This window comes from Nelumbo lutea, chromosome 2 (assembly GCF_056320005.1).
Source record: "Nelumbo lutea isolate HS-2025 chromosome 2, American lotus-T2T, whole genome shotgun sequence".
Classification (NCBI taxonomy): domain Eukaryota; kingdom Viridiplantae; phylum Streptophyta; class Magnoliopsida; order Proteales; family Nelumbonaceae; genus Nelumbo; species Nelumbo lutea.
This window is the reverse complement of record NC_142685.1, coordinates 91,504,143-91,516,157: the sequence shown is the minus strand read 5'-3', so window position 1 is coordinate 91,516,157 and position 12,015 is coordinate 91,504,143. Positions and strand designations below refer to the sequence as shown.

Below are 12,015 nucleotides of genomic sequence, written 5' to 3'. Positions count from 1 at the left end.
TTCGAATGGACCCGAGATTGCCAGCTCACGTTCGATAAGCTAAAGACTTACCTCGCCACCGTACCAACCTTAGCCAGACCCGAGGAGGGCGAGGTCTTAGAACTATACCTCTCGGCGAGCAACGAAGTGGTCAGTTCGGTATTAGTAAAACAAGTAGATCGGGTCCAGCGGCCCATTTATTATGTTAGTAAAATTCTGCAAGGAGCAGAAACAAGGTACCCGGAGATAGAAAAAATTGCCTACACATTGGTGATATCAGCTCGGAAACTCCGCCCGTAATTCCAAGCTCACACCATCGTTGTCTTAACCGACAAACCCCTAAGACAAGTCTTGTTGAAGCCCGAGGTCTCCAGTAGGCTGACGAAATGGGCCATTGAACTCAGTGAGTACAATCTCCAGTACAAACCCCGGACCGCAATTAAGGCCCAAGCTTTAGCAGATTTTATCGCTGAGTACACTTTCAGCCACGAAGCCATACAAGTTGAGCCCGAGGTCCCCAGTTCGGGTGAACCCAGAGCTCCCGAGCCAATAGAGTCTGAACCCCGTGAAGTGGCAGCCAGTGTGGCATCTCTCATGGTCAGGCAAAACACGAACTGGGATGAGGAGCCCTAGATCCTTCACGTGGACGGTTTCTTGAACCAGCAAGGCAGCGGGGCTGGAATAGTCTTATGCGGCCCGGGTGGCACAAAATTAGAATACGCACTACGCTTTGAGTTCACGGCATCCAACAATGTGGCAGAGTACGAAGCACTGATAGCCAGGCTGAACCTAGCGCGAAAGGTAAAGGCAAAGCACTTGGTCATCTGCAGCGATTCCCAGCTCATGGTCAACCAAGTTACGGGCGATTATGAAGCAGGCGAGCTCTCCATGATCGCACCCTGCTCAACTTCTAGTCACTCTTTATCAGGAAAATCCCGAGGTCAGAGAACACTGAGGCCGATGCTCTGTCCCGGTTAGCCAGCACAAGTCACAACAACATTAAAACCGTGTATATAGAGGATTTACCTCGGCCTAGTATTCTCAGGGGGGCAGAGGAGGTCGCTCCCGTCCTGGAAGCAGAGCCGAGCTGGATCGACCCACTTGCAAGCTTCTTGATAGATGGAACCCTCCCTGCAGAACGCAATGCGGCCAAGAGGGTGCAGTGCTAGGCAGCCAAATACGTCATAATAGATGAATGGTTATACCTACGGTCCTACACGCTCCCCTACTTGCGTTGCCTGTGACCTGCCGAAGCCGAGTTCATACTCCGCAACACTCATGAAGGCCTGTGCGGCAGACACTTGGGGGGCAGAGTACTCGCCCAAAAAGAATTTCGACAAGGATAGTACTGGCCAACGATGAAGGCAGAAGCTGTCGAGCTCGTCAAAAAATGCGACAAGTGTCAAAAAAATGCCAATATCCACCACCAGCCTACCTCCGACCTCAAATACCTCGCCAGCCCATGGCCCTTTGCACAATAGGGCATTGACCTCCTGGGGCCATTCCCACCAGCAACAGGTGGAAGAAAATTCCTAGTTGTTGCAGTAGATTACTTCACGAAGTGGATAGAAGCTGAACCTCTGGCGACTTTTATGGCCCGAAACATACTGAACTTCTTTTCGAAAAACATAGTATGTCATTTTAGGTTACCTCGGGTACTAATTTCCGACAACAGCAAATAGTTTGAGGATATCAAGTTCCAAGAGTGGTGCCAGAACATGGGGATTTGGCAAAACTTCACATCAGTTGTGCATCCATAGGCAAATGGTCAAATGGAAGTAATGAACAGAGCCATCCTGCACGGACTGAAAAGCACGTCTGGGTCGAGCTAAGGGACTGTGGGCCGAAGAGCTACCAAGTGTCTTGTGGGCTCACCGAACTACAGAAAAAGCCGCCATGGGAAAAACCACCTTCAACCTCACCTATGGCACTGAAGTAGTGTCCCGGCGGAAATCGAAGTACCAACATTGCGACTAGAAACATACGACGATCGGACAAATGGAGATGAGTTATGTACCAACCTTGACCTACTAGACGAGGTAAGGGACTCCGCGCATATCCGGACAGCGGCCTACCAGTAGTAGGTAGCTCGCTACTACAATGCCAGAATAAGGCAACGAAGCTTCCGAATCGGTGACCTGGTCCTTCGTAAGATTATGGTTTCCAAACCCGGCGTGGGAAAACTTGGACCAAACTGGGAAGGGCCCTATAAAGTAAAGAGAGTGCTCGAGGGTGCATACGAGCTCGAAACCTTGGAAGGAAAACAAGTACCTCGAGCATGGAACATCATGAACTTAAGGCGATACTACCTATAAACCGCCAAGCAAAGTGGACGAAATCTCTTTAAGGTCCTATGGGCCACGATGCAGAGCCAAGAGGAACCTCGGGGAAAACAAGCAAAGAAAAGTCGGGCATATTATCAGCTCGGCAAAAATCAGTTCGCTGCAAAAGCCTTCACGGCAAAACAAGTCACGGAAGTACAATAACTCGGACAAGAGTGGCATATTATCAGTTCGACAAAGAATCAGTTCGGGAAAAAGGAACACTTGGGCAAAAAGATTATCTATTCCGTTGCATGAAATAGGAGTACATTGGCCATCAGAAGGCACTTCAAAAAAAAAAAATATCTTTACATGCCCGGAGCTACTTCTTCGCCATCAGAAGGCACTTCAACAACACTCGAAGGCCTTGCCTCTCCTTCAGAGTCCGGCTCGCCATCGGTAGCATTGGCCATCTCCTGAGTTATACGCGAAGTGAATATGGCACTAACATCGAGGTCGGGGTACGTGTTCCGGATCATCCACCGGCTCAGCTTGAACCCCTTCTATAAGAATCCACCATCAGATCGTCAAAATGCGGAGAGGCAATATAGTCTTCAACGGCCTTCTTCTTGGCATCTTCAATGCCTTGGGAAAAAATCTTCGTTTTCTCCCTGATGTCCTCCTGAAGATATTCGACTTGATGCTACAAATCCAACTTCAAGTCCGCCATGTGCTTGACAACTACCCCCATGGCCTCGACATCACGCTGAGACCTCGCTTGCCTGGCCATTGTGACGCGAGTAGCCTCTTCGGCAGCATAAGCAGCCGCCTCAGCAGCTTGGGTATTCCCCTCTACGGCACGGAAAGCCTCTTCAGCAGCATGGGCGGCAGCCTCAGCAGCTTGCGCCTGTCGCAAGCTCCTCTCCACTTGGGCTGCTAAGGCATGAATTGAAGAATTCACCTACCAAAAGAAACAAGTGAGCAATAACAGCAAAAGCGACAAAAAATGAAAAAGGGAGACGAAATCTGACTTACCACCATACCATGTTTTACGGCACGACAGGCGACATCGAAGTGGTTTATGACTTCGGCGCCAACACTCTCCTGAACTCCCCTTGAGCTCCCGAACCTGAGGGCCCAGTCCGCGTATGAGCAGATCCAGAGTGAGCAAGAGCACTTGAGTATGCAGGAGCGCCCATATAAGTGGTCTCAGCATAAGGCACCCCGGCAGATCCATGCATTGATGGAGTCACCTCGGGCTCCCTGGGCAGATCCTCTGGCGTGTGGCCTGGAACTTGAGGCTCCTCATCCGGGGGCAGCTTGGTACGAGTTTGCTTGGCGACCCACTTCCTCCTCTTCATACCTTGGAACAGACGCCCCCCACGAGTTCTCTCCGCGTCCATCACACCTGCAGAAATGAGTTTGACATCAGAAAAAATGAAGGAACAAAGCAAGCAAGAAACCGCAGAACTAGAAACCTACCCGAACTCAGGCCGGCCGCAATAAGCTTGGCCTTCGTTAAGTACTAATGGCACTTTAAACCTTGCCGTGCCCATTGTCGGAGGCCCTTCACCGTCTCTTTGTCGAGAGTAACACCTGAATCAGGAGCGGCCTCACCCCACCCGGTCTAAAAGGGCCATCCTTGTGCGCTTCACACACCGAAGTAGTCCCGCTTCCACGCCGGGACCTTATTAGGAAGATCGTGCAGAAGCTTAAAGCCCGGGTGAGGAGAAAGGTAATACATCCGTCTTCCCCCAGGAAGTGAACCCGCCTGTCTCTTGAGCATCAAGATGGAGGAGAATATCTCTAAGTCTAAAGGGAAATTCTACTCACAAAAAAGGGAGATTGTCCCCACCAGGTTCCGAATAGAGTTCGGATGAAGCTGGCCAATGGTGACACCGAAGTGGTTTATGACTTCAATGAGAAGGGGGTGGAAAGGAAGTCGCAACCCCACAATGAGTTGCTCTCAAAAAATCATGGTCTCATCAGGACCATGTTCCCAAGGAAAGCTACCTGAAGGAATGAAATATGTATACCCCCCAGGCAGATTGTAAGACATAAGTATAGATTGAAGCCCCTCGGGCATCATGGTCGAGGGACCAAACCTGTCTAGCATCCGACCTCGGCGAGAGGTAGACGCCAAACTGCCCGAAGCGGCTCGGCCTACGGGTTCATAATCGTCCTCGAGTTCCACCTCAGGATCACTAAGGCAGTCGGGGTATACGACTCAGATTGTAGAACCTATGTTAGTCCTACTTGAAGAGTTGTCTAATCTATCAAAGCTAGACATTGAGGAAAAGAGGTGGATTTAGGAAGGTACTTACCGGAAGAAAGTTTTGAAGGCTCTGGAGACGGGAACAAGCCAAAAAACCTTGGGGGCCGCCAGCGCACGTCCAGCAGTGGTGCGCTTTTTTCAAGTTTAAATGACCCACTGTCAAGTCCCAGCGGCACGAATTTTTGAAATTTAAAACGCGCGCTGTCACAACCATCAACATTTATGAGTAGTAGGCATGTTTCCCGCCTTCTCGGAAACCGAAGAACCCTGGCAAAAGCAACTCATGCAGTCAAGATTCGAAGGACGGGACAAATCTACCTACCACCTCGCAAAACTCCCCGCACCAGAGCAAGACCCTTGGTGCAAGGAGTGGGGGGCAATTGATGAAGGAAGATTTGGCCCAACCTCACAGTTATGCAACACATGGCAAAAGCAACAACTCGGCACAAAAGCAAGCCTAAGGCACGAACAAAAAGGGGAGAAACCAACGGACTGAACTCCCTACTAGGGGCCCGAACTCACCCTTGGCCCCAAACCAGAGATCAAAACTGGCCTGCCTTGCAACAGTTCGGGACATACCTCGCTGAACTGGCCTACCTTGTAACAGTTTGGGATACACCTCGCCGAACTGGCCTACCTTGTAATAGTTTGGGATACACCTCGCCGAACTGGCCTGCCTTGTAACAGCTCGGGATACTCCTCACCGAACTGACCTGCCCTACACCTCCGAACTCAAGACTTCGCCTCGCTCACCACTCCACATCACCCTCAGGGCACCAAAACCAAACAAACCGTACTATGCTTGACACTGAGGAAGTCCGTACCTGAGGGTGCCGCACCTGACTGACTTGAGATCTGATGCTTAATGGCCGCACTCTAAACGGCCACCTGCCACCGCTACCTGACACTGCCATCTCCAGTTAGAGAGATGATTAGGCAGTGACGGTTCTGTCCCCACAGAAAGGATGACGGCCGAATTGACAGACGCAAAGGTAATGATACCCGACCTGACAAGGGCCTTGGAGCGAGTGTGTGAAGTGATTATAAGAGCCCCCCGCCCCCAAAAAACAAGTTATGTGAACTTTGTGCCATCTAGTCTACACTTTGCCTTTGAGAGATTACTGACTTGAGCTTTGGAGTTATCACACCGGTTTCCCCCAGGAGTTCTCTCATTTTTCCCGTTTCAGGCTACTCGACGCTCCAGCTCAGAGGCGAGTTCGTTGACAGCTAAGACTGACCGGATTGTGCTCCATCAGGCCCAATCCTATCAGCTGATCTTATCTCAGAATTCGCCCCTTAAAGACTAATCAAATTAGCCCAGTTTGAAATGGGCTTAAGGCCCATTTAGGGTTATGTATTCATTAAGCCTTCCAAACTACTGCCCAGTTGGGCTTCCTTGTATGGCGTGGGACCCAAACATTGATCTACACACCAGCAACATGGGTTCAGCCCATCCTTTGTTACAAGGCCTAGCAGAATACACTGTTATGGACAATGCACTCCTTGAAACCCATCAGATGGGCTCTATGGGCCCAACACTTACCTTAAGTGGTCCTTGGGCCAAGCCACCTTGTAACACCCAGGGACTGTGGGCAGATGCAAGATTAGCCCATCAGGTATTATCCTCAATGGTCTTACACTTAACCTCTCAGCCCATAATGATCATACATTGCCCGACAAGAGAGGACCTCTCCCTCGGCTGCAAGGAACAGTATTGCACTCTGTCAAGTATGGATCCCAAGAATTAAAACCTTTTGCAAATCATTTCAAAACCATAATTTATATACTTTCATATCTCATATAAAATATATTTTGCAAAACAAATTTCAATGATTGAAATCGGCTGCCGACAGTCTTGGTTTCCATTAGTGAGAGTGCATCCCCGATTATTACCTTTGTCTGACAAAGGGGCTGATCCTGTCACTATGATCACCCACTTAGATGTATTCTCAGACTGTCCCAACATACCCAAGTTTTGACCCCGCTAAGGATCTCATTGATTGGTACATCAAAGACAGCCCAATCCGACTCCTAGTGCAGTATCATAATCGAGTCTAGGGGTCAGGTGTAACTTTCCAGTTTTGCTCATCAATCTCCAAGGTCCAGGGAAATACTGGAAATCTGGTCCAGTTCAAAAATTCAATTAATCCCACAGTATATGTGCCTAGGGTCTCACACTGGTAGCTGAGACAAGCCACCCCAATCGACTTGGTGGCACCAAAGTGTCAGCCTTGTCAGGATAGGTCTCCCCAGACCGACCCACTGGCTGTGAACATTCTAAACTAACACGAGTCTCATTAAGTGTCCAGTTTAAGGGTATTACACAGAAACATACCAAGGGAACATAAATCAAATATGCACTTTTATTCATTTACAATAAAATCATAAAGTACATGATTTTGATTGAAGCTAAGGGCATACAAAAACTGTCTAACAGTTGATTCGGCAGGTGAGTTGTTAAACACTCCTTAGCGGATTTCGACTTCCATGACCACCGTCCTGCTGTCTTAATCGACCAACACCCTTTGTGGGTTCTAGGTTAGCACAGTTGGGCACCGTAACCCGGCTTTCGCTTCCTCCCGCATTGCCAGTTCTGCTTACCAAAAATGGCCCACTTGGAGCTCTCGATTCTGTGGCATGGCTCAACGAAGCAGCCACACCATCCTACCTATTTAAAGTTTGAGAATAGGTCAAGGGTGTTGTGCCCCTGATGCCTCTAATCATTGGCTTTACCTGATAGAACTCGCACCCGGGCTCCAGCTATCCTGAGGGAAACTTCAGAGGGAACCAGCTACTAGATTGTTCGATTAGTCTTTTGCCCCTATACCCAAGTCAGATGAACGATTTGCACGTTAGTATCGCTGCGGGCCTCCATCAGAGTTTCCTCTGGCTTCGCCCAGCTTAGGCATAGTTCACCATCTTTCGGGTCCCGACAGACATGCTCTCACTCGAACCCTTCTCAAAAGATCTGGGTCGGTCGGCAGTGCAACCTGCAAGGGGATCCCGCCAGTCAGCTTCCTTGCACCTTACGAGTTTACTCACCCGTTGACTCGCACGCATGTCAGACTCCTTGGTCCATGTTTCAAGACAGACCGAATGGGGAAATCACAGAACGATACCCGGAGCACGCAGGTACCAAGGCACGCCTAAGGGCACGTGCTGCCTTCCATGATCGCGATGACGACGTCTCCTCGTGTACAACGCGACAACTCGGGCTTGGGGCACCACCACAATCCACATCGGTCCGCTCCCCAAGCCAAGTGGTGGACTGGCTTTCATCGTTCCACATCCGACTGGGGAGCATCGCTGGCCCCCATCCGCTTCCCTCCCAACAATTTCAAGCACTCTTTGACTCTCTTTTCAAAGTCCTTTTCATCTTTCCCTCACGGTACTTGTTCGCTATCGGTCTCTCGCCAGTATTTAGCCTTGGACGGAATTTACCACCCAATTGGGGCTGCATTCCCAAACAACCCATCTCGCCGACAGTGCCTCGTCGTGCGACAGGGTCCGGGCACAACGGGGCTCTCACCCTCTCTGGCGCCCCCTTCCATGGGACTTCGGCCCGGTCCGTTGCTGAGGATGCTTCTACAGACTACAATTCGGACGACGGAGGTCGCTCGATTCTCAAGCTGGACTGATCCCGGTTTGCTCGCCGTTACTAGGGGAATCCTTGTTAGTTTCTTTTCCTCTGCTTATTGATATGATTAAATTCAGTTGGTGGCCCCGCTTGACCTGGGGTCGCAAGGCAGGCTCCGTCAACAACGGATCCCTCACCAGGTCACACACTCGACACCCCAATGACAACACAATGTGCACGATGTCAGGATTCTGTAATTCACACCAAGTATCGTATTTCTTTACGTTCTTCATCGATGCGAGAGCCGAGATATCCGTTGCCGAGAGTCATTTTTGAATGCAAAGGCAAAACACCCAACAATGTTGGGATTATGCACCCTTCCATGGAGATTCCTTGGCGCCATCCACGCTCGGAGTCGGTTGTTAGCTAGGAGGCCACGAGACAATGTGTCGAGCGCAACTCCTAACAAGCGAGAGATGGCCATGGAGGTCATACACCAAGACCACCCCTCGTGGGCCCTTTCGGGAATCACATGTTCACAGGTCTTTCCGTGGGGCAGGCATCGACAATGATCCTTCTGCAGGTTCACCTACGAAAACCTTGTTACGACTTCTCCTTCCTCTAAATGATAAGGATCAGTGGACTTCTTGCGACGTCGCAAGCGGCGAACCGCCCATGTCGCCGTGATCCGAACACTTCACCGGGCCATTCAATCGGTAGGAGCGATGGGCGGTTTGTACAAAGGGCAAGGACGTAGTCAACGCGAGCTGATGACTCGCGCTTACTAGGAATTCCTCGTTGAAGACCAACAATTGCAATGATCTATCCCCATCAGGATGAAATTTTCAAAGATTACCCAGGCCTGTCGGCCAAGGCTATAGACTCGTTGAATATATCCGTGTAGTGCGCGTGCGGCCCAAAACATCTAAGGGCATCATAGACCTGTTATTGCCTCAAACTTCCATGGCCTAAACGGCCATAGTCCCTCTTCGAAACTGGCCGAGGAGGGTGCCTCTGCATAGTTAGTTAGTAGGCTGAGGTCTCATTCGTTAAAGGAATTAACCAGATCAATCGCTCCACCAACTAAGAACGGCCATGCACCACCACCCATAGAATCAGGAAAGAGCTCTCAGTCTGTCAATCCTTACTATGTCTGGACCTGATAAGTTTCCCCATGTTGAGTCAAATTAAGCCGCATGCTCCACCCCTGGTGGTGCCCTTCCGTCAGTTCCTTTAAGTTTCATCCTTGCAACCATACTCCCCCCGGAACCCAAAGACTTTGATTTCTCATATGGTGCCAGTGGAGTCCTAAAAGCAACATCCGCCAATCCCTGGTCGACACCGTTTATGGTTAAGACTAGGACGGTATCTGATCGTCTTCGAGCCCCCAACTTTCATTCTTGATTAATGAAAACATCCTTGGCAAATGTTTTCATAGTGGTTCGTCTTTTATAAATCCAAGAATTTCACCTCTGACTATGAAATATGAATGCCCCCGACTATCCCTGTTAATCATTACTCCGATCCCGAAGGCCAATGTAATAAGAACAAAATCCTATGATGTTATCCCATGCTAATGTAAACAGAGCGTAGGCTTGCTTTGAGCACTCTAATTTCATCAAAGTAACAGCACCGGAGGCACGACCCAGCCAGTTAAGGCTAGGAACGCATCGCTGGTAGAAGGGACGAGACGACGAGTGCACACCGCAAGGCGGACCGGTCGACCCAACCCAAGGTCCAACTACAAGCTTTTTAACTGCCACAACATAAATATACGCTATTGGAGCTGGAATTACCACGGCTGCTGGCACCAGACTTGCCCTCCAATGGATCCTCATTAAGGGATTTAGATTGTACTCATTCCAATTACCAGACTTGTAGAGCCCGGTATTGTTATTTATTGTCACTACCTCCTCGTGTCAGGATTGGGTAATTTGCGCGCCTACTGCCTTCCTTGGATGTGGTAGCCATTTCTCAGGCTCCCTCTCCAGAATCGAACCCTAATTCTTCATCACTCGTCACCACCCTAGCAGGCCACTCTCCTACCATCTAAAGTTGATAGGGCAGAAATTTGAATGATGCATCACCGGCACAGAGGCCGTGCGATCCGTCGAGTTATCATGAATCATCAGAGCAACGGGCAAAGCCCGCGTCGACCTTTTATCTAATAAATGCATCCCTTCCAGAAGTCGGGGTTTGGTGCACGTATTAGCTCTAGTATTACTATGGTTATCTGAGTAGTAGATACCATCAAACAAACTATAACTGATTTAATGCGCCATTCACAGTTTCATAGTCTGAAATAGTTCATACTTACACATGCATGGCTTAATCTTTGAGACAAGCATATGACTACTGGCAGGATCAACCAGGTAGCATTCCTTGCCGACATCACATCCCGCTTGAGACCATCCAAAAACATCGAACGCTCTACGCAGTTGCAATTGTCGACCACATATCAGGACATATAATAGGGTTGTAACAAGGGACCTAAGGCCCCTACCCTTCGCATCTTCCACATCCAAGAGGACACACACTAGACATGTGCCGAGTGCATTGCACAATCACAAGACAATGCATGGCATCACGTTCTACATGTTCATTGCTGCCTCACCCCCTACCGTGGGAGGAGAGAGACAAACTTTCACTCAAGGGGTATCAATTCCATTTCATTGGGTAGGCAACACAGGAACCACCTGCACACGCCCAGATAGCAACAACTAGCTTGGGCGAAACTAAAGAGGAGGGGAAGGTTAATGGTTCCGACCACAAGCACATAGCCCATCAACACATGCCATCCAAACACCACTCACGCGCATCGCGTACACCTTCAGGCAGCCACCCCCCAAACAAACGACGCATCAATGACACATTGAATGGCCAAGGAAAGCAGCACCCAAAGGCCCCACTAAGCATGGAAAGCAACCACCAACATGAATCAACATCCGAAAAGGGTCACCAGGAGATCACAAGAAATGTGAGAGATGCCAACCATGTTGCACCCTTCCCACTCATGTGAGGTCCCCATGGGGGCCTCCCATGCTTGTAATAGGTATGCCACGGAGGCACCATGGAGTGCCCTGGGCAGCATGCGGGGAGGCACCCAAAGCACAATTGCCAAACAACTTGCACGTCACCTAACCCAGCATCACTAACCCACAAACGCGTGTTCACGAGCATGCGCGGGATGACACTGTTAAGGCTGCGGCAATGCACGCAGTGCACAACACAGCAAGTGCGACCGCGCATGCTGCCGAGGGCACCCAACACAAAACACATTGCTCGCGATCAAGGGGCACTCAATAAACGTTGTGCTACAACGCGTGCATCGTCATACTCCCAGATCTCTTCTAGTGCTTGTCGTTGTGCAGCAGTATGCACTATCAAGTAAAACCTTGCACATTGTTATGCACATCACTATGCTACCATGTCGCGCTCGGTAAGCATCAATGTGCCTTCATGTCGCCTCTGGTGCAAGCAACTGCACTACCCATGCATCATGGGTGACGGGGGGGAATCCCCATGACTTCCAACGCTCGCCCAATGGCGCCCCCAGGGGGGAACCCCGCCAGAGTCACCACCTCCGCTCAAGGAGTACGTTAAGCTTTTGGGGCTCTGCCAGCAAGAAACATCACTTCTCTGGAAACTCATACTGGGGTTGTCTTGAGATGTACGGCTTAGATTGGTATTAAACACGACAAGTGACATTAGTTAGGATTGAAAAATGATGAAAATAATTAAACAAAATTTTTAATGAAAAATATTAATTTTATTATGTTTTAATCATTAAAAATTTCCAAAAATTGGGAAAGATCTGAAAAAATAATTTTGGATGGTGGGGATTGCTTTTTCACACCTGCAAAAAAATTGGGGCACCAAAATAAGCTAGTTTCAAGCCGAAAAGTATTGATAGAAATGGTTTT

At 49.5% G+C, this 12,015-nt stretch overlaps 1 non-coding gene and 1 pseudogene across 1 annotated transcript; both read right to left on the bottom strand.

Moving 5' to 3' along the window:
• Positions 1 to 8,302: 8,302 nt before the first annotated feature.
• Positions 8,303 to 8,420, bottom strand: LOC148871860 (5.8S ribosomal RNA; annotated as a pseudogene; the record flags this gene model as incomplete).
• A 238-nt stretch (positions 8,421 to 8,658) lies between these two features.
• Positions 8,659 to 10,467, bottom strand: LOC148871859 (18S ribosomal RNA). The gene has a single exon (XR_016108750.1). It is a non-coding gene; the product is annotated as an 18S ribosomal RNA (ribosomal RNA).
• Between the last annotated feature and the right edge of the window lie 1,548 nt (positions 10,468 to 12,015).